We start from the raw sequence: 26,755 nt of genomic DNA, 5'->3' as shown, positions 1-26,755 counted from the left end.
CCCTTCATTCCGTTAGAACTGAAATTTCTTGTAAGTGGGTAAGTTTCAAATCTATTAGCCATTCAAAGTTTTAGTGCTGTCCAAAAATCTTTAAATGTCTTAAGTATTGAAAGAGCCAGTGAATAGTTAAGATTTTAGTGAATGCTTGGTTAATACTGCTTAATGTTTTGGATGCATTACCGGACAGCCAGTACAAGCCTAACCTTTTTACTTGTAAATATATGGCTTTCTGTCCCTGCACCTCTGAGTCTTCAGTAGCCTATGAAGGACTAGCTTTCTCAAATAGCCTGTTAGTTGCCCATTCCTCAAAAGAACAGAAAATAATCCTCTCTTCCAAACCAGGAACTGTGTGTTTCCTCTAATGGCCTGGAGGTGAAATATTAGTCTCTGATCAGTTGTCTTTCTACAGGTGGTAGTCAATAATGTGATCCTGTGGCCTCTTGCCAGCATCCCACTGATTTCTGTCTGATAGAGTCAGGCAACCTGAGCAGGGCTGGATCAAGCATTAAGCAAAATAAGAATATGCTTAGGGCATCAAAGGAAGGGGGCACCACAGAAAAGTTCAATTGGCAGATTTACCACATACCATATGCTGCACAATTGCAAATGGTGCACTAAACTAAAAAAATTAAAATAAAAAAAAATCGGACTTCTTTCCTCTTGCAGTTACCTCAATGCAATGAAAGGCTCAGTGCAATTTCTTATATTTGTTTAAACAACACCAAAAGAGAAGCAAAGGCACTGAAAAACAATTTTGTGAAAACATTATCGAATTCCTGACAAATTAAGTGCCGTTGATTTCAAACAACTGCTAACTTGTCAAGGACTTGACAGCCCAGCCAATTCTGCCCAAGAGTGCACCGCTCCATACTAAAATATATATGTGTGTGTGTATGTGTGTGTGTGTCTGTTTCTCCTGCCATTGAAATGAATAGTAATCTTAATCAACTGCCCAGTAATCCATAGCTACATCTCTCTCAACACCAAATGAGGGTACAGGCATTGCAGCATCCAATTGTAAAGTGAATTTAATTCATTTATTAAATGTGAATAAACGTGTATTTTCCAAGCAGGCATGTTGCAACCAAGCTGTGGATGGCATTTACTTATTTATTTTTTCACATTGATCTCTTTCCAGCATTTTGTATGTCAAATGTCTGCTTTAAATTTTGTGTGCAACTTCATAATGGTCGGTGTCCTTAGCTATGGCAAATTAATATTCTATATTGTTATAGAGAAAGGAAGTTAGCAGTACTGTTTACATGATGAAACTATCTCTTGACAGAATCACAAGTTGCACTTTTCAGCTGGTGCTGCCGATTGCACAGTTTCACAGTTTCATGACAGAAGGATAAAAGCTTTTTGGTCTGACATGAAGTTGCTTCAATTAGCTTATTCACTGCATCTTGGTCCAGGAATCATCTGACAAAAGAATTAGTTGTGGATCTCAGTAAAGAGTTACACTTTGTTCTACATCAGTAGAGCATCAGTGAGGAATGATTCATTGGTTATATTACTTAATGTAAGTTGAACTTAGACATAACACTAAAGGAGACACAGGAGTACCTTCATATTGGTATTACTGAACAACATCATTTTGCTTAATATATACTGTCTTTTGAGTGAAACTGCATTTTCTGTACTGCAGTTATGTCTTGAGGGTGTCCTTTTGAATTTCTGTTTTATTTATTGTAAATGTTTTTAAGAGCTCAACATCAAGGAATAATTCTATAGTACTTCATGCATGTAGCAAAATATTCCTGAAACTAAAACTTACGAAACACCATAAGAAAAATTTTTGCTAATGCATGAAATGTACACTATATTGTATTTTATGTAACTTAAATTTCATGTGGATATACCCTGTACACTCTAATTAATGGACAGCATGGTAATGCAGTGGTTAGGTTTTCACACTAAAGCCCAAAGGCTGTACTCTGTAGGAGGCAATGGATGAGGTGGCAGCACCCTGAGATTTCCATGTGCTGTTTGAGTCATTTCCATTTAGTCTCAGCGATAGACTAAATGCCCACTTGACACTTCTTTTTTCATTTAACAGAAATTGCATAATATCCTAGAAATTTAGTCTTTAATCACTTTTGTTATCTATTTTATGTGAACAAGTGTCTTCTTTTAATTTAGTTTATTGGCATATTAGGAACCAGTAAATGGAAGTTGATCTGGAAAATATCAGTTACCAAAATGGAACATAAGGACACCAGTAATCATAAGTCAATGACAATAAGTACTGTCAGGAGTGGTGCCAGGGTAAATCTGTGGGGACGGACCTGAAGGGGAAGTGGCATTTTTTACGTAGGGAGATACTGTACTGGTTGAAACCGAACCAGTGCAACTATTCAACTGAAACATAATGTTCAATGAACAACGAAGTAACAATAACTACTCACTACTAAAAGTTGGTTGATATTTTATTATCCTATTAAAAACCTCTCCAAAAAAACAACTAATATGGTTGTATTCCCAACTTCCTCCAACATACATCTGCCTTAACAGATTAATCGATTCTCAGGTCAGTGTGCTTATAAATGTTAATGTAAGATAAATATGCTACATAACTATGAGATGTCATGATTTAACTCTCATTTTAAAATTTTTTTAATGGTTCCTGGACTCTAAATATTATCTTTTGAAGGTTTCTGAGACAAAGGAATCTAACAGTCATATTTATTTTATGATTCAATGCGTGTTTTATGCATTATCCCACAGTGCCATTTTGTTTTTCTACGGGCACCTCCATTTTGGAATTTTAATGTTGACAGTACCTATTTGGTTGTTAGGGGTGACATCAGGGGTCAGGGATAGTACAACATCACAAGACAAAGAGGTCAACCTTTCGGACTTCTTGATTGTCAAAACTTGGATTCACTAAAAAGACCCAGCATTCTGCTTGTTCATTTGAACAGCTTTTTGGTTTCAAGATCTTTTCTGTCTATGACTTTGATTTACGTCTCTCATTGTGACCAAGTGATGTGCACTATTCTGGCTTTCAATGTCCTCACTCATCTTTCATTATGATTTTTTTGTCTTATTTTCTAGGCTTAGTTTATGAAATTCTCACTCACCTGATTATGACTTTAGCTTGCTTTACCTGACTTCACTGTATCTCCTGGTTCTCTTAATAAACACAATTGCTGACAAGTGCTGTCAGTACATAGCGTGGAATCCCCAGTAAATTAGGGATCTTTCAGATTTTTTTAAAGGAAGAGATTATGACAACAATATTTATTTACAAAGTGTTTTGGGAGCCAGAAGTAATAGTATATTATTGCACTGTGTGGCGGAAGATCATGGCCCTTAACCGTTCAGGATGCCCCGACCATGTAACGACCGGGGGGAAGAGTATTTTCAGGACAAGTTCTCCACTGGACCAATAAAGGGCAGCACCCTTGGCTTACAGTGGGGCCACAGGTTTGGAGCATGGAAGCTCAAACCTACTGGGAACCATGGCCACCACCAGAGAACACTTGGATATTTACTAGGCCCTGTTTGGCAGCACTTCCGCCACACCAGGAAGTGCTGCTGGAAGAAGGCTGTTGGACACCTGGAGTCTATCTGGGTGTCCTATAAAAAGGGGCCAGTTACTCAACTCAATGGTCTGAGTCGGGAGGAAGAAATACACATCTGTGAGGAGGATTGGAGATGGAAAGGACTGTGCCATATACTGTACTTTTGGTGTTGTACATATTATGCTGTGGGAAGTGAAGGAAACTTGTGTCCAGCATGTCTGTGTCATGGTTAGAGTGGCTGTATATGCCCCCGTGCTCACAACTGTCAAATCTTAACTCTAAATATCTATCTAAAAAGGGAATATTTATTGAAATGCAGTTTGAATAAACGTATCTGTACATCAATTAGAAATATATTGCTGTCACATTCTTGAAGTTGTGATAAAAGACCCTTTCAATAAACATTGGCGCATCAAGGGGTTGATACATCCTAATAGACAGTTTCCTTACATCAAAGGGCTAACTTATATTACTGCTTTACAAGCAAAACAGTGAAAAGGGAAGGTTTCCAAACTAATACTGTATGCTTCAGAATTCACTGGGAAGAGCACACTTTTATTCAGTTTGATACAGAGACCAAAAATCTTTTGAAATTCTGTAAGTGCTGTTTGGACCGCAGGTACAGTTTTTTGTGGATCTGATATATACAGTACCATATCATCTGCATATAGAGAAATGTATTGTTCCAGTCCTTCTTTGATAATCCCTTTTATCTCATTAGCATTTTGCCAGTGGCTCAATGGTGCTTGCAAAAAGAGTGGTGACAAGGGGCATCCTTGTCTGGTACACATTCTAGTTTAAAGTATTCTGAGTGAATGGTATTAATACAAACTGAAGCTTCTGGATTGGTACACAGTAGACTGATCCATGCACAAATGTTCGGGCCAAACCCAAATTTCTCCAATGTAGTGAAAAGATAGTTCCATTCGACCATATCAAATGCTTTTTCTGCATCCAACAATAATAATATCTCCGGGGTGTTGTGGGTGAATATATTACATTAAACAGGTGTCAAAGATTGAAAGCTAAATGCCTTTAATAAATTCAGTTTGGTCTTGTGATATTACCGAAGGCAGCACTTTCTCCATCCTTCTAGCTAGGACTTCTGAGAGTATCTTAACATCATTATTCAGAAGTGAAATTGGTCTGTATGATGCACGTTGTAATAAGTCCTTATTTTGTTTAGGAAAATGATAATTAATGCTTGATGGAAAATTTGAGGTAGAATTTTGTTGTGTCTAGCTTCTGTAAATGTTGCTAATAGATGGGGAGCTAGATGAGTTGAGAATTTTTTATAAAATTCGGCAGGGTAGCCATCAGGGCCTGCTGCTTTCCCACTCTGAAATGAGTTTATAGCCTGTAGTAATTCTGATAGTGACAGAGGTTTATCCAATTCCTCTGCACTAAGAATATGTATTTGTGGTATCTGTAATACATCCAGAAATGAATTAGACTGTGTCTTGTCTTGTTTAAACTCAGTAGACTATAAGGATTCATAGTAGTCTCTAAATGTGTGCATTATATCTTTATGGTCAATGATTTTGTCTCCATTTGTGTTGGTGATTGCTGGTATTGCATTGCGAACTTCTTGCTTGCGGTTTTGTTGAGCTAAGATCTTATTAGCTTTCTCTCCATGTTCATAATAATGATGTCTTGATTTAAATATGAGTTGTTCAGTTTCTTTAGTTGTTAAGATGTTAAATTCTGAATGCAGAGCCTGCCTTTTCCTATGAAGAGCCTCACTTAGACACCTGGCATGTTCTTGATCAATTCTAGTAATTTCGCTGATTAGCTCTGATACCTTCTTGGTTTCCAATTTATTTCTGTGAGAAAAATGTGAGATAATCTGCCCTCTTAAGAAGGCCTTTAGAGTTTCCCAGAGTATTCCTGCAGAAACCTCTGAGGATGTATTTGTCTACAAAAAATATTGATTTGCATTGTTTTAAATTCTGTACAGTTCTTATCTGTTAATACAAGTGGATTAAGACACCATCTGCGAGAAGAGTATGTGGGGCAAAATGATTTTATCTCCAAAATCAAAGGGATGTTTCATCATAGGCAAAAAATTGTTATCTACAAAGAAATAATCAATTCTTGAGTAGCAATGATGCACTGGTGCGTAGAAGGAATATGCTCTTGAGTTTGGGTTTAGAAATCTCCAGGGGTCTGATAAGTTGTGATCAGTTACAAACTGTGTAATTGTGTTTGCAGTGTTGAATGTCATTGCCCCTGTGGCAGGGGACCTATCTAGGCATGGATTTAAAACACAACTAAAGTCCCCAGCCATTATAATTTTATAAGTGTTTACATTGGGAATAGATGCAAATACATTCTGCATGAATTCCCTATCATCGACAATTGGTGAATAAATATTTATCAAAACCACTTTGCAGTTAAATAAATTACTATGACAATCACATATCTCCCTTCACGATCAGATATTGCATCTGATACTACAAATGAGACTGTTCTATGTATAAGAATTCCCACACCTCTAGTTTTCTTTGCAAGGCTGGAATGGAACATTTGGCCAGTCCATTCTTTGTGCAGCTGAGACTGATCCTTGCTTAATAAGTGAGTCTCCTCCTAGTAAAAATACTATTTTTGCATTTAGACCTGTTAGGTGAGAGAATACTTTCTTTCTCTTTAATTCGTGATTCAGGCCTTTAACATTCCAGCTCACAAAGTTAACTGTTCGGTCTTGGAGACCTTGCTTCTGAACTTTTGGTGTCATTTTGTAGTGTTAACTGAAAATAAGACAGCTTTGACCTTAATTTCCAATTTTCCCAGGAGTTTTTGCCATGAGGCCTGTTGTTACGTTGGCACTTATAATTATAGGGATTAAAAGGATAGATTAGAAATAGCTTGCTCTCTTTCTCTCCTCCCCTAGTTGCCCCCCCCCCCCCAAATTTTGCATCCCCTCTTGAAGCTAGATCACACCTCACAAAGTCCCAGTCCTCTGACATACATAGAGACAGAGTACGTCCAAAACAAAACAAGTCCTCCAGCAGCGGTGTATGAAGAATAAAATTGAGATATCTATTGCCAATATATTCCAATTACTATAAGCATAAAATATCATCTTCAACAATCTTGAGATAGTGAGATAGTAAACCCAGAAAATGGTGTTAAAAAGTGGCCCTGGATAAGCATAGTAAACCCTAACACAATAATAACAACAACAATAAACCAAGGGTATGATATTGAACACTCTCCTTTAGAAGAGAAAAAAAAAGTATTAATTTCTTCCACACATACATATACGCATATAATTGTAATTAAAGTATAAACTAAAAGTGGCAGAAAAGGAAAAAGGATGTATAATTGCAGTACCAGTATCATTGCAAGCGGATCAAACAGCCGGTAAGATCATCTTTGTCATGCCATGCCAGGATGCGACTCACGATCGTATTTCAAAAAAGTGTCGGGATCAATTTTCTTAACTCTTTTTCTGCTTCCTCCGTAGAGGTATAGATAAAACGCTTGCCTTGGATATCCACTTTCAGTTTGGCAGGGTACAGGAGACTGTATCTAATCTTGGCTTTCCGTAAGCTCTGTTTAATGTTGTAAAAAGCGGCACTTTAAGCAGCTGTTGAGGGTGAGAAATCCGAGAAAATATGAATGTGGTTATTTTCATATATAAACTCTTGTTTCTGTCTGAGAAGTGACATTTCATGTAGTTTAATTGTAATTTTTTGAAACGCACAATAAGAGTCCTAGGTTTAAAGGTATTTGATCCTCATAGTGCTGTAAGCTGCTTCTATCTCAGTGTCTGATTTACAATCCTCTCCAATTATTTTGGAGAATAGTTCAGCTATGAATTTCACTGGGTTTGGACTTTCATGATTCTCTGGGAGACCTTCGATTCTAATATTATTCCTTCTGCATCCATCTTTCAGTGCAGCAAGTCTGTCTCCGAATTTTTTGCATTTGGAATTTACAGCCGTTGCTTTCCCGTCATCGATAGATGCCAGATGTTCAGCTGTTTCAATCCGAGTCGTAAATGTTTGCTTAACATCTTCCAACTGAGCTCCAAGTGCTTTCAATTTATTCTCAAACTTAGACGCAAGGCAGTAACAAACCCTGGACAGTGCGCCAGCCCATCCCAGGGCAAACATACACACACTTGGGCCAATGTATGAGGACAGCATACAGCCTGTATTGTAAATTGGACTGTTCTCGAGTTATCCAGCCATTTTCATTAAAATATACACAGCCATTATTGAGTGTTATCAAAACAAACATACATAGGTACGTAAACACAGATATCAAGTTGGCTGTATTTAAGTTGATATACATTTACTTGTCTGGTTGATACCTTGATCCACTGTAACTCACCACAACTATGATACAATTGGTTCCATTTATTTTGGATTTCCAATTAGAACACAGGCAGGTCAAGCAACTTACTCAAGATCACACAGTGTCAGTTGTGAGATTTGAACCCATAACCTCTACATCTGAAGTGCAGGACCTTATCCACTACACCACACTGCCTGCCTCTAAAAATCACTTACTGCATTGGCCATTTATAATTTCTTTTATAAGGAATTTATTTTTTGCATATCTCAACTGACTCATAATTTGAAGATCAGTTATTTGTACAGCACTGCTGGAGCAAGTGAGGGTAAGGGTCTTGCTCAAGGGCCCAACAGAGTAGCATTCCTTCTGTCACTGTCAGGATTTGAACTGGCAATCTTTGCGTTATGAGCCCAGATCCTTCAGCCACAGAACTACCACACCATTGTACAGTAGTCCTGCTTCCCAGAATAGCTCAGGGTATCATTTCATAAGTCTGTTGTAAATTTAAAGTGAAGAACACTGTTGTGTTTAGACCAAATGCAATAGCTGATGCCAATTTGTTGTGATTTGTGGCTCAACTGTGGACTATAACCATATGAAGTTGTTAACAGAGTACAGCCTGAGATATGAAAGAGAAATGGTATGGGGCAGGTTGCAATGATGGTTAAATGGTGAGTGATTATGGTTATGACCTCAAATTAAAAAAAATAAATATGGAGACAATATAACCCAGGTGGATTGGAGTAATGAAAATATAGTGAGAGAAAGGCTTGATTAAAGAATGTTTAATGTAATAGACAAGAATAGAACCCAAATTCCCTGTGTTTGCCATTAAACTTTAATGATGTTCTGAGTAGCACTCTTTATTTGTTATGAGATCCCACTGCATTATTTCATGTCACTCTCACTAATCCTGAGTCGTTCCTCTTTCCCTTCACATGACTTATGGTAAGAAAAGTTATGTGTCTTAATTCAAATTGTGGATTACAAAACAAACCTTTGAATAAAGAACAAACAAACAGAAATTGTGCTCTAAAAATATAGAGATGGCAACATATGGTGTAGATGATATTGATAATTGCTGTAATAGTAACCACCTAGAATTTACTGTTTGTGCCACACTACGTGTGCTATTCTTTTTTTTCATATGTGAAGGAAAGAATGGGATTGGTGGTATGGTATAGACAGTAAGCTTTATGAATATAAAAACTGGGATATAAAAGGATGCAAAAGATAACACAGAATGTAATACAAAGTACAAATAAAAGAGCAAAGGCCTGATTCCAGAGGTTCTGTTTTTCCCTCACCTTGTCCCCTCTTTCTTTTGACAGCTGAGTGCTGGGACTGTTCTCTGTATAACTCTGCAGTCATCTAAACTCTGGTGGTGAGGTGGGTCTTTTCCAGTTGACACCAAAACTTTCATTGTGAAGTTAGAGGTGGACTTGTACCTGCTGCTGGGATATCAAGCTAGACTTCCCACTAGTTGCTGACATTGTCCTTGGAAAGTTAACCCTTTAGCAGTCCATAAACATCCATTTCTTTAAGACAGTACAGCAGCTGCTTGCTGTTGCAGAGGGGTAGCACGGCCCCAAAACGTTTTTTCTTTGGACCATATGTCCCTAAGACTTAGGAGGTGTTGTCACCTCTAGTACTTTGGTAAGACTTTTGTTTAAGCACTGCAAAAATGCATGTATTACTGATTTACTATTAGGTAACAAGACTTTGCCAAAAACTTCTTTGGGACTTCATAACATTTACAAAGCATCAGTAAAGTGTTAATTCTCTGCAATGTGACCTGCTAATCATACTTCACTTTGGAGTAGTCTGTGGTAACTTCACTGAGACACATTTCTTGTGATATTACATATTCAGTATAAGACCTGTGAATGCTTCATATTAACAAGTAATTTTAATATCATGTGAATATGCCACACTGCACAGATATGAATAACCTATCTACTTATGTTTTAAAAGTGTTATGAAGACCAAAAGAAGTTTTTGTGTAGGTCTTGTATGCATAACAGTAAATGAATAACAGATGCATTTTTGCCATACCTAAACTAAAGTGTTACCAGTGTTTCTTTCTTTACTAGTCTTAGTAGTAGAAGTAAAAATTTCATTGTACCGAGTACACACGACAGTTTAACACTAGAATCTTATCAAATTTTGTTTCCTTGATCACCCTGTTTTTCCCAAGGAAATTCATATAGCCTGGCCCCTCACAGATATCTGCCTTGTTTTACAAATGTGTCAATTAGTATCACTTACCCATTCCCCATTCAGCCAGCCGTTTGCCCCTCCTGACACTTACGTTCTGTGTTTAACACTGCCAGCCTGAATCCACTCCCCTACACGTCAAGTCTGCATTGAAGATTTTATATAGCAAAGACTTGTAAGGAATTATATAGGCAATGATATATCATTGATTGAAATACTGTACATTTCATGTGTGTTCCATTTCTACAATGACCCGTGTAAATGAATGACGAAACAAGAAATGTTAGGTCTTGTAGATACAAAGCAAAGGTAGGTTACTAAAGCAGCGTTTCTCAACCTTTAAGTATTTGCGACCCGAGTTTTCATAACAGTTTTAATCGCACCCCCCTAACGTTTTTTTGAAAGGAGCCCACTAATACCAATTTGTTCTTTTTTAATTAATGATATATCATAGATGCATATTTGATTATACCTACTTAACTTATATCAACATTTATCTAACTCTATGTTTATTTTTCTATTATCAGAATGTAGTTTAAGTTAATTTGTTTTGGTTTCAATAGATGTATTTTTCATATTTTTGATTCTTGTTTTCTTTTTTTCACATCTTCGTGCCCCCCTTTTTGTTACTTAGCACCCCCCTAGGGGGGCCCATCCCACAGATTGAGAACCACCGTAGTACTTCACTGCACAATTTACATGTGTATACTGTTTTTCTGCATTTTTTTAGTTGTTTGACCTTTTAAACAGCAATTGATCTCAAGTAACAATGAAGTACAGACCTCTGATTTTCTTCCATGTGTCTTTAGAAATGAAAATTTAGCCAAATGATAATATTTCTATTACTATTTAATTTATTTTGTACAAATTTGTTTTTAATATTAATCATGCAATATCCAATATCAATCATTTAACCTGGTTATCTTGATCAGGGGCATGAGGAAGCAGTTGTTATCATGGCAGCATTAATAAAAAAGGCAGGAACCGACCAAAGACAGAGTGCCATGCTGTTGACTGGCACACACACTCTCACTCATACTCGGACAATCTGGAGTCACTAATTAATCTAACACACAATATCTGCAATATTTTCATAAGCAAACCAAATATATAAGGAGAGGGACCAACTAGTTTGTGCGAATGTAACCAGTAATGTACACAGTTAAACTAATAAAGCAAGCATGTAGTGTAAGTCAAAAGTAAATTCTCATAAATAGTATGACCATATAAACCAATTGCAAACATACTATAAATAAATAATTTATGGTTTGACTGGCCTAAGCTTGCTGCTTTGAGGAAAATGTACAATAAGAACAAACTCTAGACGAGGTGCGTAAAAAATTAAAGTTCACTAAAAGAATTTTAGGTTTTAGTTTTGCATACCATATTAGTTAACACTTTGATAGACCTGGCAAGATAATGGTTGTAATTTACTAAAAAACAGAGTTTTTTAATTTACTATCAATGATCCCTGAATGGACTCAGTTCTGCTGTTTAAACGTCAGTGTGGTGAGAAGACACATAATGCAAAGTCAGTCCTTGTACTGTAAAGTGAAATTCTTCTCAATTCATCACAAAATACTGCCTCTTGTTTCAGCAGGGTAGCCCAATATGGAAACCCATAGGGCTCGGCCGGGCACAGCCCGAAGAGGCAACATGGGTCCCCCTTCCCATGGGCTCACCACCTATGGGAGGGGCTACGGAGGTTGGGTGCAGTGTGAGTTGGGTGGTGGCCGAAGGCGGGGACCTTGGCTCTTGTGGAATGTCACCTCTCTGAAGGGGAAGGAGCCTGAGCTAGTGCGCGAGGTCGAGATGTTCTGGCTAGATATAGTCGGGCTCACCTCGATGCATAGCTTGGACTCTGGAACCAATCTCCTTGAGAGGGGCTGGACTCTCTACCACTCTGAAGTTGCCCCCGGTGAGAGGCGCAGTGTGGGTGTGGGCATACTTATTGCCCCCCGACTTGGAGCCTGTACATTGGGGTTTACCCCAGTGGACGAGAGGGTAGCCTCCCTCCGCCTTTGGGTGGGGGGACGGGTCCTAACTGTTGTTTGTGCGTATGCACCGAACAGCAGTTCTGAGTACCCACCCTTTTTGGAGTCCCTGGAGGGGGTGCTAGAGGGCATACCTTCTGGGGACTCCCTGATACTGCTGGGAGACTTCAATGCTCATGTGAGCAATGACAGTGAGACCTGAAAGGGCGTGATTGGGAGGAATGCCCCCCCGATCTGAACCGAGTAATGTTTTGTTATTGGACTTCTGTGCTCATCACGGATTGTCCATAATGAACACCATGTTCAAGCATAGGGGTGTTCATATGTGCACTTGGCACCAGGACACCCTAGGCCTCAGTTCGATGATCGACATTGTGGTCGTGTCATCGGACCTGCGGCCACATGTCTTGGACACTCGGGTGAAGAGACGGGCAGAGCTGTCAACTGATCACCACCTGGTGGTGATTTGGCTTCGATGGTGGGGGAGGATGCCGGTCAGGCCTGGTAGGCCCAAACATGTTGTGGGAGTCCCCTGTCAGAAGTAGCTTCAACTCCCACCTCCGGCAGAACTTCAACCATGTCCTGAGGGAGGTGGGGGACATTTAGTCCAAATGGGCCATGTTCCGTGCCTCTATTGTTGAGGCAGCTGACCGGAGCTGTGGCCATGAAGGATGCCGTCAAGCTGAAGAAGGAGTCCTACAGAACCCTTTTGTCCTGTGGGACTCTGGAGGCAGCTGATAGGTACCGGCAGGCCAAGCGGAATGTGGCTTTGGTGGTTGCTGAGGCAAACACTCGGGCATGGGACTTTGGGGAGGCCATGGAGAACGACTTTCGGATGGCTTCGAGGAGATTCTGGTCCACCATCAAGCGTCTCAGGAGGGGGGAAGCAGTGCAGTGTCAACACTGTATATGGTGGGGATGGTGCGCTGCTGACCTCGACTCGGGACGTTGTGGGTTGGTGGGGGGAGTACTTCGAACACCTTCTCAATCCCACTAACATGCCTTCCAATGATGAAGCAGAGCCTGGGGACTCAGAGGTGGGCTCCCCCATCTCTGGGACTGAGGTCTCCAAGGTGGTCAAAAAACTCCTTGGTGGCAGGTCCCTGGGGGTGGATGAGATATGCCCTGAGTTCCTCAAGGCTCTGGATGTTGTAGGACTGTCTTGGTTGACACATCTCTACATCAGGGATAGCGCCTCTGGATTGACAGACCAGGGTGGTGGTCTCCCTCTTTAAGAAGGGGACCGGAGGGTGTGTTCCAACTACAGAGGGATCACACTCCTCAGCTTCCCTGCAAAAGTTTATTTGGGGGTCCTGAAGAGGAGGGTCCATCGGATAGTCAGACCTCGGATTCAGGAGGAACAGTGTGGTTTTCGTCCTGGTTGTGGAACAGTGGACCAGATTTACACCCTTAGCAGAGTCCTGGAGGGTGCATGGGAGTTTGCCCAACCAGTCTACATGTGTTTTGTGGACTTGGAAAAGGCGTTCGACTGTGTCCCTTGGGGAATCCTGTGGGGGGTGCTCCGGGAGTATGGGGTACCGGACCCCCGATAAAGGCTGTTCTGTCCCTGTACAACCAATGTCAGAGCTTGGTCCGCATTGCCGGCAGTAAGTCAAACCTGTTTCTAGTGATAGTTGGACTGTGCCACGGCTGCCATTTGTCACCGATTCTGTTCATAACTTTTATGGGCAGAATTTCTAGGCACAGCCAGTGTGTTGAGGGGGTCCGGTTTGTTGGACTCAGGATTGGGTCATTGCTTTTTGCAGATGATGTTGTCCTGTTTGCTTCATCAGGCCGTGATCTTCAGCTCTCTTTGGATTGGTTCGCAGCTGAGTGTGAAGCGGCTGGGATGGGAATCAGCACCTCCAAATCCGAGACCATGGTCCTCAGCCGGAAAAGGGTGGAGTGCCTTCTCAGGGTGGGAGGTGAGATCCTGCCCCAAGTGGAGGAGTTCAAGTATCTCGGGTCTTGTTCACAAGTGAGGGAAGAATGGAGCGAGAGATCGACAGGCGGATCGATGCGGCATTCGCAGTGATGTGGGCTCTGCATCGGTCTGTCGTGGTGAAAAAGGAGCTGAGCCATAAGGCAAAGCTCTCAATTTACCAGTCGATTTATGTTCCTACCGTCACCTATGGTCATGAGCTATGGGCAGTGACCGAAAGAACGAGATCGCAAATACAAGCGGCTGAAATGAGTTTCCTCCGCAGGGTGTCTGGGCCCTCCCTTAAAGATAGGGTGAGAAGCTGTCATTCAGGAGGGGCTCAGAGTAGAGCCGCTGCTCCTCCGCATCGAGAGGAGTCAAATGAGGTGGCTCGGACATCTAATCAGGATGCCTCCTGGACGCCTCCCTGGTGAGGTGTTCTGGGCACGTCCAACCGGGAGGAGGCCCTGGGGAAGACCCAGGACATGCTGGAGGGACTATGTCTCCTGGCTGGCCTTGGAACGCGTCGGGTTGTCCCAGAAGATCTAGAAGAAATGGCCGGGGAGAGGGAAGTCTGGGCATCTCTGCTCAAGCTGCTGCCCCCACGACCTGACCGGATAAGCAGAAGAGGATGGATGGATGGATGGATGATTTAGTGATACAGAGAGTCGGAGACACTGGAAAGCTGAAGTTCACAAAGTTGCACAATGCCCGAAATAAAAAAGAAGTTGTCAAATATGTTCAAATATGCAGCATAGCTGAGGCAGCTTGTGCTTGATGCTGTATGCCAAAAATTCTCTTTCCAATCAGCTGTTGTAAAGCTGTGATTCCACACTCAGAAACAGTGGGATAAATACTTGAAAGTAACAACGCTAAAGCAGCTATGGTATTTGGAATAGATTGACCATTCCGTGGACCATTATTTTGTTACAGGTTAATCACAATCAGATGCCTTAAACTAATCTATAATAATAAAAGGCAAAGCCCTCACTGACTGACTGACTCACTCACTGACTCACTCATCACTAATTCTCCAACTTCCCGTGTAGGTGGAAGGCTGAAATTTGGCAGGCTCATTCCTTACAGCTTACTTACAAAAGTTAGGCAGGTTTCATTTCGAAATTCAAAGCGTAATGGTCATAACTGGAACATATTTTTTGTCCATACACTGTAATGGAGGAGGCGGAGTCACGTATCGCGTCATCACGCCTCCTACGTAATCACGTGAACTAAAAACAAGGAAGACATTTACAGCACGAGTCACACGCGGGAACGAAGGTAAATGACGTTAATTTTTGACTGTCTTTTAATACTGTGTAAGCATACATATTAACACATGTGCAATTAAACGTGTGCATTTACGGGGTGATTTCTCAGGCTTAAAAGCTCACCTTTTATCAAACGCGGGAAGAAAGGTAACTGACGTTGTTCACTGTCTTTTAATACTGTGTAACCATACATATTAACACATGTCCAATTAAACGTGTGCATTTACGGGGTGATTTCTCAGGCTTAAAAGCTCGCCTTTTACTAAAAAGGTAAATGCAAAACTATTTTCAATCAGTTTATTGAAATGCTCCCGTTAAGGATTGCAATAACATATTCGCGAGATAAAAGAACGAAGTAGGGGGAAATGGAGGAACAGCCGCAAACATCCATCCATCCATCCATTTTCCAACCCGCTGAATCCGAACACAGGGTCACGGGGGTCTGCTGGAGCCAATCCCAGCCAACACAGGGCACAAGGCAGGAAACAATCCTGGGCAGGGTGCCAACCCACCGCAGGACACACACAAACACCAAGCACACACTAGGGCCAATATAGAATCGCCAATCCACCTAACCTGCATGTCTTTGGACTGTGGGAGGAAACCGGAGCGCCCGGAGGAAACCCACGCAGACACGGGGAGAACATGCAAACTCCACGCAGGGAGGACCCGGGAAGCGAACCCAGGCCCCCAGATCTCCCAACTGCGAGGCAGCAGCGCTACCCACTGCGCCACTGTGCCGCCCCAGCCGCAAACAGCGAAGAGCAAAAAATTAATTAAACAATAGAGAACGGAGCAAGTTAAGCATACAAGCATGTTCATAAGGGAAACAAAGCACGGTGTAAAACGTAAGTTTAAATTAAGTTTATAGAAACGCTCCCGCTGCGGATTGCAATAACATATTCGCGAGATAAAAGTTTAATGAGAAGACACGAGGTATAAACGAACCACACGCCGTGGCGCAACGTTAGGGGCAACAGTTTCAACCATTCTATGATCTGCTTCTCGCAACTGAAAGACGGCACATGGCGGATGTTAGCCGACTTGCTGACCGCAACGTTAGGGGCTTCAACTCTGGCGCTGACGCCACATCTCAGTGCCAACAGTTTGCAGACTCTACTTAAAAGACACGCCCTCCTCACTGGACAGTTAAAAACACCAATCAAACTAACGATCACATCAAGTATTACCCAATCAAAAGTAGGAAAGGAGGCATCTTCATAAAATGCGTGTGGGATGATTAGCATGAGACGCTGCTTTAAAAAAAAAATGATAAAAAAAATACGGGATAAATCCCGTCCAGTATTGATTCAAAACGGGACGCGCAATTTCATTCTCAAACGCGGCACGATTCCATATTTTAAAGGACGGGTGGCAACCCTACAGTGCCAGGTAACCACCCATACAATCAGATTGTGATTCAGACTAGGAATGCAATGAATGTAATTACCCCGATCTACATACAAGGCGAAAGTCTTGCAACATTCAAAGATGATGGTTTGGGATAAGTACACCATACAACATAAAAGAGCTTATGAAGCCTTGAACCGAAAAAAGCAAGATCTCAGAGATCGTAAAAAAAAAAAATAGGAGGTAATGTCGTTTAACTCGCTGTAGATTTTAGTCAGACATTACCAGTTATTCCACGAGGGAGACCAGCAGATGAACTCAACGCGTGTTTAAAATCCATGCTTCTCCCACGGTCGGTTATATGTCGCGTGTTCTCGGGTAGGTGCACCAAAAAATTTATACATTTAAGCATGTAATGGGCAAACAAAAAATGAGGTATACCCGAAGGCACTGCAGTAGTACTTAATGTAACTTTACTTCTTAAATGTTAATGTTTTACTGTTTAATAATTTATACGCTTCTTATATGTTGTTCAAATTCTTTTATCAAAATACCACTGACAGCGCAATGCACGATAACATGGAGTGAATACACCATACGCATCCGCCCACGGCTGCCCTGCTGTGCGCAGATAGGAGTTGATTCTACAATAAAATAAAATAAAGATTAAAAGAGTAAAACTATCATCACCCATAAAGCGTGTGTGTGTGTATATATGTGTATATATATATATGTTGATATGTGGATGTGTATATGTATATATATATATATATATATATATATATATATGTAGATATGTATATATATATGTGTATATGTATATGTATATATATGTTTATATGTGTGTGTGTGTATTTTATATATATAAAACACAGCAACACTCATAACAATGACAACACAATTACATTGACAATCATGTTACGTTATTTTTAAAATGTTTCCTTTTTTTTTCATAACCTCTTTAACACACTACTTCTCCGCTGCGAAGCGCGGGTATTTTGCTAGTATATATATATATATATATGACAGCAAAACTCATAACAATGACAACACAATTACATTGACAATCATGTTCTTTTTAAAATGTTTCCTTTTCTTTTTCATAACCTCTTTAACACTACTTCTCCGCTGCGAAGCGCGGGTATTTTGCTAGTAAACAATAAGTGGTTAATTTCAGTGTATTTGATAAAGCCATGTCAGGGATGTGGACCTAAAAAAAAAAAGGGAAACCATACTGGAACAATTACACCGCCACTTTGTAAAACCGAGCAGAGAACTTGTGTACGCCAAAAAGCAGAGCAAAAATAGTCAAAACAAAGAAATTCTCTCACTTCCCCACCTGCCTTTTAAGGACTGGGGGCAGACCCAAGTAGTGATGCAAGAGGTGGCTCCTCCCCTCACAATTCCACCCAAATAATATAAGAAACATAGTAGAACAAGATTAATCACACAAAAACAAAACAAAATAATAAATAAAATAAAATAGATAGAGAATGCATCACTGACAATGGTAATTTATTATATATTTATATAATCATATCAATATATCATTGTTATATTAATTGTAATAAATAAAAAAATTGTAAAAAATAAAAAAGAAATTCAAGTATAAGCCAGGTGAGGTTAAATGGCTTAAAAATAATGTGTGATTCATATCTAGTGGTGAAGCTTTTGGAGTAGGTGGTTAAGAATGTGCTAGAGAACACGATCAGGTATTACTGGAGGTGAAAGTAAAATACACTTTGGTTTCTTGTCTGAGAAATAATCAAAAGTCAAAGTGTTAGGAGGCATGGAATACGTGAGTGCATATCTGTGTGGCATGTGCAGTAGAAGTGTTGGGATAAATTCAATTCATTGCATAGACTGTTGGTAGTGTGCATAAAAGATGCAGTGCAACAAAGGGGAGTCTGAAGGCAGTGAGGTTACATAAAGTGTTTTTCTCAAGTTTAATTGTTTATGAAGAAGTACTCAGTCGACCTATACTTAATCCCCATAGATATCTCACCATCAATTTTCAATTATCCTTTACAAATTGCTCTATAGCATCCAATTTGTTTTGTCATGATTATTGAAAGATAGTCAAAACTTTGGTCATCTTTACAAGATGCTCTGCCATGATCAGATTCTTTGCCTCACCTCTTGACTGTGGCTTATATAATTGACTGGTCCAAAACATATATCTTCAATGATTTATTATTATCTATGTTCATAAATTCAGTGATAACATGATACTTTATTTTGCAATGTTCAGCATTCATGTTGACTTCATTATAAAAAGAAAAAAACAACCCAAGTATAAGAATTAAAATCTGTGAATACAAAAGGATATGGGAAATATGATTTCATATTGGTGTTAGTGTTTGTGTATGGACATGTGTGTGAATTTTGTGTAATAAGTGAGCCTACCCCTTTAAGAAGCTTATCCAGAATAATGTATGGTTCATACTGATTGGTGAGTTAATGTTGGCTGCACTTACTCCTACTATTACTATAATAAAGAACATTTAATTTTGGATTTCATCCCTAGTTGTACAAATATGTCGATTTCTTAATCAGATCTGCCTTAAAAAATACATTCTCAACATAATTACAAACAGCAGTACATACAGAGTTCCAGGGAAATACAAAATGTTTGTGTAACACCAACATGTGGACCTTTTCCTACATGAGGCTTCACCAAATCCTTAATTATTACTCATCTAGTCAGCTATCAATTTGACTTGATTAGTTCTGAACATAGGATAGAGCAATAAATGATAAATAAGAGAATGCTTTCATTTTCAACAATTACTGTATATCTAGTAGTAAACTACAATAATATGGAATGATTCTAGAGGAATAACTGAATTCTGTTTTTCTTTATATTGTACTTGTGCAAACAGGGTTAATGGAAAGTGAAAGGAATGACATTTGTTCCAAAATGAGGTCTCAATTCATATTGTTTTTTCTTCCTTACACCAACACAAATTATCCTTAACTGTCTCAGCTTTATATATGTCTTTCCTAAATAGTATTTCCTTAAACACACAATTAAAGCTAAATTCAGATTTAACTGAGGTATAGATAAACTTCTACTTTAAAAATTAGAGGCAAAAAGAAGAGCAAACTTAAATTTCTTCAGATTCTCCATAATGATAAATATAAACTATATTTATACCAACTGCAGTCTTTATGTGTGCTGCTGAAGTGAACAACTTAAATACTAATATACAAAAAGAAAGAATTTTAATTTAAAATAAAATGTTAGCTATTATAAAGGTAAAGGGATTTTAATCCCTCCCTGTATCATTAAGAACTTTTTTTTACAGAACAGCCACATGAAGGTTCCAGAAAGAACTTTTTCTTTAAATTCATGACAGATTTAATAAAACCCCAGGGAGAAATGATTACAGATCTGTGAAATACCAAAGGGTTTCCTGATTTTAAAGGGACTCTTGCACATATGACACAAGCTAACTTCAGGTTTTCTTGATCTGTCATGTCCTGCTTGGTAGCCTTCTATTAATTAAAGATTTCTGTTTTGTGCACAGAACTGTTTCAAACCCCAAAGATCTTCATATTTATTTCATATTTTAAAAACTCCTCCCAGAATGAAATAGTTCGTTATCAACCAATGGTTCTAGGAGGAACCACACAGCTCAGTAAAATGCCATTAAAGCACCAGTATGTTTAAGTGTGTGTGTGTGCAGGTGACCTGATCAGAATTAGAGACCTAATTCTGACTATAAAACTGTAAAGTCAGTTAATCACAAGTATGCTTTGCATGAAACTATGTAAAACATATGGGTGTGTACATTCAATACATAACACATCTGGAGCCTAAACATGTGGCATAAATAAAGAATGAAAGAAATTTGTAAAAGAAATTTTCAGATGGAATTGGTTTCACAAGTAGGCATAACAATCCCATATTCTAGGAAAAAAGTTAGAGGTACAATATTTGTCTATCCATGTTTTTCCAGTTTTCATGTAATCGTTATTTTTTTTTTACCCTTTCCAAATATACTGTGTTCCTGCTCTTCACTAAATCTAATACACATGTTAAGCAGCACTTTTTAAATAAAGTCCCCTCTGTGTCTATCATCACGTAATCTTGACTAAGCTGATCACGCCCTACGAAAACTGTCACAAGAAACCAATTGCTGAAATTATTAAATTAACGCTAACACGGTAGATATTTAAAGTATTTAAAAAATGGTTTAAAGCTCACCTTTTTATGTTTATTAGTCATTGACCGATTCTGAGAATGTTATGACTACTGTTCAAACTTTAATTTCTCCATTCAGTCTTTAATTCATACATAGCCTTTAATATCGCAGGGATATAATAATAATAATAATAATAATAATAATAATAATAACAGACGTATTCGACTAGCTTAATTCTAATCACATTGTTCACACTTGGAGCACTTTCAAACTAAACACACAAAAAACACAAAACCTTACATTCACAACTAAATATACTACATACTAAAACACCGAATTAAAAACATGTCCGCATTTTTTCAAATGTGATTGTGACTCTTCCGTGTTTGTCCACTTCCTTCCCTGCTGTGTTGATTTCACTTGTCACCGCTGCAGCTACCAGCTGCCAGTCCGAGATGAAAGCCGCAGTCTGTGCTGTTCTATCCCTGGCTCTCCTTTCAAGTAAGAAAATGTCCATAACTGATCAACATGCTCCGTTTACACTCTCAGTCACACTGTGCCAACCTTCTGTAAAAACATATTTTAAGTGTTCCTTTTTTATCATTTCTCACAGGCTGCTCCAGTTTGAGTCTCACCACTCCCACAATCCCCGTTTTCGGACGAGTAGGCGGTGATGTGACATTAAACTTTTCACTTAATCCTTCAAATGTCGTGTTACAGGCGGTGATCTGGAGGTTAAACAATACAAATAATGTGGTGTCTTCTGTGAATGGAGCAGTTTCATTTTAATTTGGAGGCAGATCATCCCAAACACACTCTAGCTAAGCATTATTTTAATTGAATTCGTTCTAGTCATGAAGCTGTGAAATCTGCTGAAGAATATTAGGGACACAGAGAAGATAAAATATTAGGGACATAGTGAGGAAAATAAAAGCTGTATTTCTTGATTAAATGTCGAAATTTCTTCTTTAAAGTGAGAATTTCTAGATTAATCTCCTGGTTTATTTCAACATTAAAGACAAAATTTCGAAATGTCCACTTTGATCTTGTAGTTTATTTCATGATTAAAGTAGAACATCGAAAACTTCATCCTAAAATTGATGTTTAATTTATGGAGTTTCGCAATGCCTATTGTAATTAAAGCAGCACGTTATTCTAACGTTCTAATGGGGTTCCTCTTGCACTGAAAGGAGCCACATGCAGCGATTGAAACACAAAATACTGTGACATCCCGTCGAATACATACACTCAGGAGCCGCTTGTCCGCATAGTCTTCCAAATACCGACTGGCTTTTTATTGAATATGCGGAGATATAAACGGTGCCCTACCGTCGCCCGTTGTCTGGGTCATGGGGACACCTCCAAAATAACAAAGAAAATTCACCTTCGTCCTATCTACCTCTTTAATTGTTCGCTCCCTTCACTACTTGATGCTATCTTCCTCTCGCTCCAGCAACAACAACTACTCCCGACCACCATCACCCCTTTTCTCCACACACAGTTAATTAACCCTGATGCCTGTCACTCAACTCTCTCACTATCTCTCGGGAGGTGCCCCAAGCCCTTACAAAAAGTGTTCCCCCAAGACTCCACTCCAACACTGCTTCCACTCCCTGCAGCCCATGCAATGGCAAGACACGTCACACTGCCCCCTCCTCAGCTTCTCATCCCAGAGGAAACACATAATCATGCAGATATCTTGGTGGCTGTCTTCGCCGGCATGGGCATCTGTTAGTGGAGTCAGGCCGGGCAAGTGGTGTAACATCTGAGTCAGGATTTGTGGAAGGTGTTGTGGCAGTCATGGTTGCAGGTTGTGAAGGAGCACAACCCCAGTAGTTGACCAGATGTTCCTGATACAAAAACACTCATGCCCGGAGGTGGTAACTGGACCCAGTAAACAACCTCCCCCACCCGTTCCAACACCTGACAGGGTCCCTTCCCAAAGACTGTCCAGCTTTGGAGAGCGTCCCATCTATCTTTTTGGCCCATACACCCAAACTTGATCGCCTGCTTGAAAAGGCTGCCCCTGAACCCAAATGTCATAGTGGCGCTTCTGTTTCTCTGCTGCTACTCTTATCCAGCCCCTTGTAAAGTTATGTGCCACCTCCAATCGATCCTGCAACTTGCGAGCATAGTCAGGGCCTGGAGGTTCAGCTGGGGTGTCAGGGGGAACACCATATATAAGTGCAGACAGTGTTTGCAGCTCTCGTTCCAGCATTAATAAGGCAGGGGTACATCCAGAGGATTTCTTCATAGCAGATCGATAGGCCATCAGAACCAGAGCCAGCTGCTGGTCCCAGTCCTTTTGATCTTTAGAAGTGGTAAGAGCCAGCTGTGTGGTCAGAGTCTGGATAAACCACTCGGCTAGCCCATCACTCTGATGGTGTAGGGGGGTGGTTTAGGTTTTCTGGATGCCAAGCCTCTCACAGACTTTTTGAAAGACCTGGCTTTCAAAGTTTCTCCCTTGGTCTGAATGCAGTTCAACATGCATCCCGAACCAACTAAAGAGTCATGAAATTAGAGCTTCAGCAACAGTCTCACCTTCTTGATTAGGCAGTGCATAGGCCTTGGGTCACTTGGTAAAATAGTACATCGTGATTAATACAAACTGAATCCCCATCTCTGAGCAGGGAAATGGCCCAAGAATGTCAATTGCCACTCGTTCCATTGGAGCCCCTACCTTATACTGTTGTAGTGGGGCAGTAGACCTTCATTGTGGTCCTTTCCTGACTGTGTATAAATCACACCTGCGGCAGTAGTCCTCTACATCATGACTGCACAGTTCGCAATAAAACACCTGCCTCACCTGCCTTAAGGTCTTGGTGACTCAAAAATAACCAACTCTGAGCACTCCATGCATGTTCCTCAGGATCTCTTCACACAACTGTTGTGGTACAACAACCTTCCACCTCCCTTCTCCAGTCGCAGGGTCCCTCCACTGTTGCTTTAATGCCCCCTCTTCCACAACCAAGCTGTCCCACTGGGACCAAAGACCCTTAACTGCAGGTGACTCAAATGTCGCTTCCTCCCAGCAGGGACGATGCTGTTCCTCTTTCCAGTGGAGGACCTTCTTGACCTCAGGGTCACATTTTTGACTGACTCACCAATCTTGGGCACAGTCTGGCACTGAAAGAGCTTGGCACTGAACCTTATCAGGATCCTCACAGCTATGATCTTGATGCTCCCTTCGCTCACAATAGGCACACCCCCTGGTCTGCGCAGGGTCGTCAAGACAGAGCATCTGCATTTTTGTGTTGCTCTCCAGGTCGATGCTCTATTCAAAAGTGGTAAGTCTGAAGCTCCTCCAACCAGAGGGCAATCTGACCCTCCGGTTCTCGAAAAGACAGTAACCACTGGAGAGCAGCATGATCACAGCGGACCACAAAAGAGAGGCCATACAGGTAGGGCTTGAAATGACAAACAGATTCCACCAGGATGAGGAGCTCCCTCCGGGTCACGCAATAATTCCTCTCAGTTCTTCTGAGAGCACGGCTATAGTAAGCCACCACATGCTCTCCCTCTGGGTGCCGCTGTGACAGCACAGCCCTTAAGCCCACATCACTGGCATCGGTGTCAAGGAGGAATGGCAGGTCAATATTGGGTGGAGCCAAGATCGGTGCACAGCGAAGGGCTTCTTTCAACTTACAGAAGGTAGATTGTTGGTCCCTCCCCCAACTGGAAAGCTTCATCTGGGCTCAATAAACGGTGCAAGGGTGCAGTAATAGTGACAAATTCAGGTACAAATCGCCTATAGTAAGAGGCCAGTCCAAGAAATTCCTGAATCTGCCTTTGATCCTGTGGCTTTGGTCACTCTTGCACAACAGACACATTATCTTTCTCTGTGGTGACACCTCTTTGACTCACACGGTGACCCAGAAATGACAGTTTTCTCCAGAGAAGATGGCACTTATCAGGATGACGTTTAAGTTTGGCCACACGAAGCTTCTGCAGAACCTCCTTCAAGGACTCCAGAGCCTCCAGAAATGTCTTGCCATGAACCAGTAAATCATCCAGGTAGACAAGGCATTGAGTATCAGACATACCTGCCAATACCTTATCCATTAACAGTTCAAATGTAGCTAGAGCACTGGCAGACCAAAAGTCATAACTCAGAACTGCCAGAGTCCCTTTCCTGTGGAGTATGCAGTCTTAGGTCGAGCTTCAGGTGTTAGTGGCACCTGCCAGTAGACACTGCGCAGGTCTTGTGAGGAGAACCAGGCTGATCCTGCCACCAGATCCAGGGACTCATCAATGTGAGGCAACGGATAGGAGTCCTTGATGGTTACAGCATTTACCCACCGGTAATCAACACAAAAACGCCACTTGCCATTCTTCTTGGGGACAAGGACCACAGGGAGACTCAGAGGGTTCGATAATCCCAGCCTGTCTCATCTCCTGCAGAATGTTCTCAGCTGCCGTCTGCCTAGCCAGTGGCATACGGCAGGGGCGCTGTATGATAGGGGAAGCACTCCCAGTATTGATGTCATGCTGCACAAGATGAGTCTGGCCAACATCATCTGTGGAGGTAGCAAAAGGGTCCCTAAAGTCATGTAACAACTGCCAGAGCTGGTACTGTTGCTTGTGTGTTAACTCTTTCCTGTTGGCATTCCAAACAGTGCAGACAACCTTCATTGCTGGTACTGGTTGAGTGATGTTAGTGGGAATAGGCACATGTTCTTCCTGGGGAGCTACCACTGGTGGTTCCTTTCAGCCTTGCTGGAGCCCTAACAAGGGGAGTGTCCCAATTCCTTGAAGATACAGAGTCCCCATTCCAAGGTCTAATCGCGTTCCAGCTGCTTGAAAGAAATCAAGTCCCAAGATACAGGAGTTGTTGATAGTAGCCACTCAGACATCCTGCACCCACTGCGTCTTAGCAATACAAATGTCTACTTGTGCTCTGCCTAACATGGGGGTCATCTCACCTGTAGTCATCATCAACTTAGTAGAATTGGCTGTACAAAGGACCGCTACATCCAACATGTCAGGAACGATAATAGATGCAGTTGACCCTGTATCCACCAGTGCCTTGCATATATGACCGCCAACCAAAACTGAAAAGTGATAGTAATCTCCCTCAACCAACTGACCAACAGGAACTGTTCTTGGGGCCAGCATCGTCCCTCCTACACCAGTCCCTTGTCGTTTTTCCGGCACAGTGCTTACTTGAGAATCCTCTTGTTTAGCCTTACTGGGGTAGTCACGCTGCAAGTGTCCATGTTGTCCACTGTACCAGCAGCGGGGTGGGCGCATTAGGCGTGAAGGATTCCTGAATTTCTGTATGGTAGTCACTGGAGCCACTGCCTCATAGTCTTGTTCTACATCTATGGCCTTAGTTTGCTGGATAGGTTCCGGTCTCCTCACCTTGGTCGACCCTGCTGATGCAAGAGGTGTTTGGCTGTAACCCTCTCTAAGAATTTGTTCTGCCTCCTGGGCTACAGACAAAGCTTGTTCCAAGGTCTCAGGCTTAGTGAAACTGACCTGCTGTCAGAGATATTGTGGGCTCAAACCCCACAGAAATGCCTCCTTAGCTAACTCAGCCTGCACTGATCTGTCAAAATGGGGATAACCCTGTCGTACTAGAGACTGTACATCTGCTGCAAATGCCCCCAGGGCTTCAGTTGTCCAGTGAACCCTCGGCTCCAGCTATTGTCTTATTGTCACAGCTTCTACATGGCCAAAACGTGCCATGGATTTTCAAAGCATGAGCGTTTAACAGCTCATCTTCTGGCACATCCTTCAGTGCCACCAATGCATCACCATCCAATGCTTCAGCAAGCTGCACAGCTTGGTCCTCCAAACTCCAAACATTTGCCTTGGCAATCATGCGAAAACGGATGTTGTATGCTTCCCAAGACCCAGCTCCATCAAATCTTCCAATCTTTAACACAGTCCCACCCATCAGTTGTGTTTTTATTCTAGCACTCACATGCACCACCTCCCTATCTGCCCTCAGGCACATGTTCTCCTCCATGCAGCATAACAGTTCTGTGTAGCCACGGTGCCCTTTGCACATTCCTTCAGCCAACAC

At 41.1% G+C, this 26,755-nt stretch overlaps 1 protein-coding gene and 1 long non-coding RNA gene across 2 annotated transcripts in view; both read left to right on the top strand.

Annotated features, from left to right (window-relative positions):
- Nucleotides 1–26,755, top strand: part of LOC114644615 (hemicentin-2-like) — a 405,336-nt gene that overhangs the window by 252,150 nt on the left and 126,431 nt on the right. The window lies entirely within an intron of this gene.
- Nucleotides 1–26,755, top strand: part of LOC127526148 (uncharacterized) — a 75,551-nt gene that overhangs the window by 16,692 nt on the left and 32,104 nt on the right. The gene's annotated exons all lie outside the window — the stretch shown is intronic.

The sequence above is a fragment of the Erpetoichthys calabaricus genome, chromosome 17 (genome assembly GCF_900747795.2).
Source record: "Erpetoichthys calabaricus chromosome 17, fErpCal1.3, whole genome shotgun sequence".
Classification (NCBI taxonomy): Eukaryota; Metazoa; Chordata; class Cladistia; order Polypteriformes; family Polypteridae; genus Erpetoichthys; species Erpetoichthys calabaricus.
This window is presented reverse-complemented; position numbering and strand designations above follow the sequence as displayed.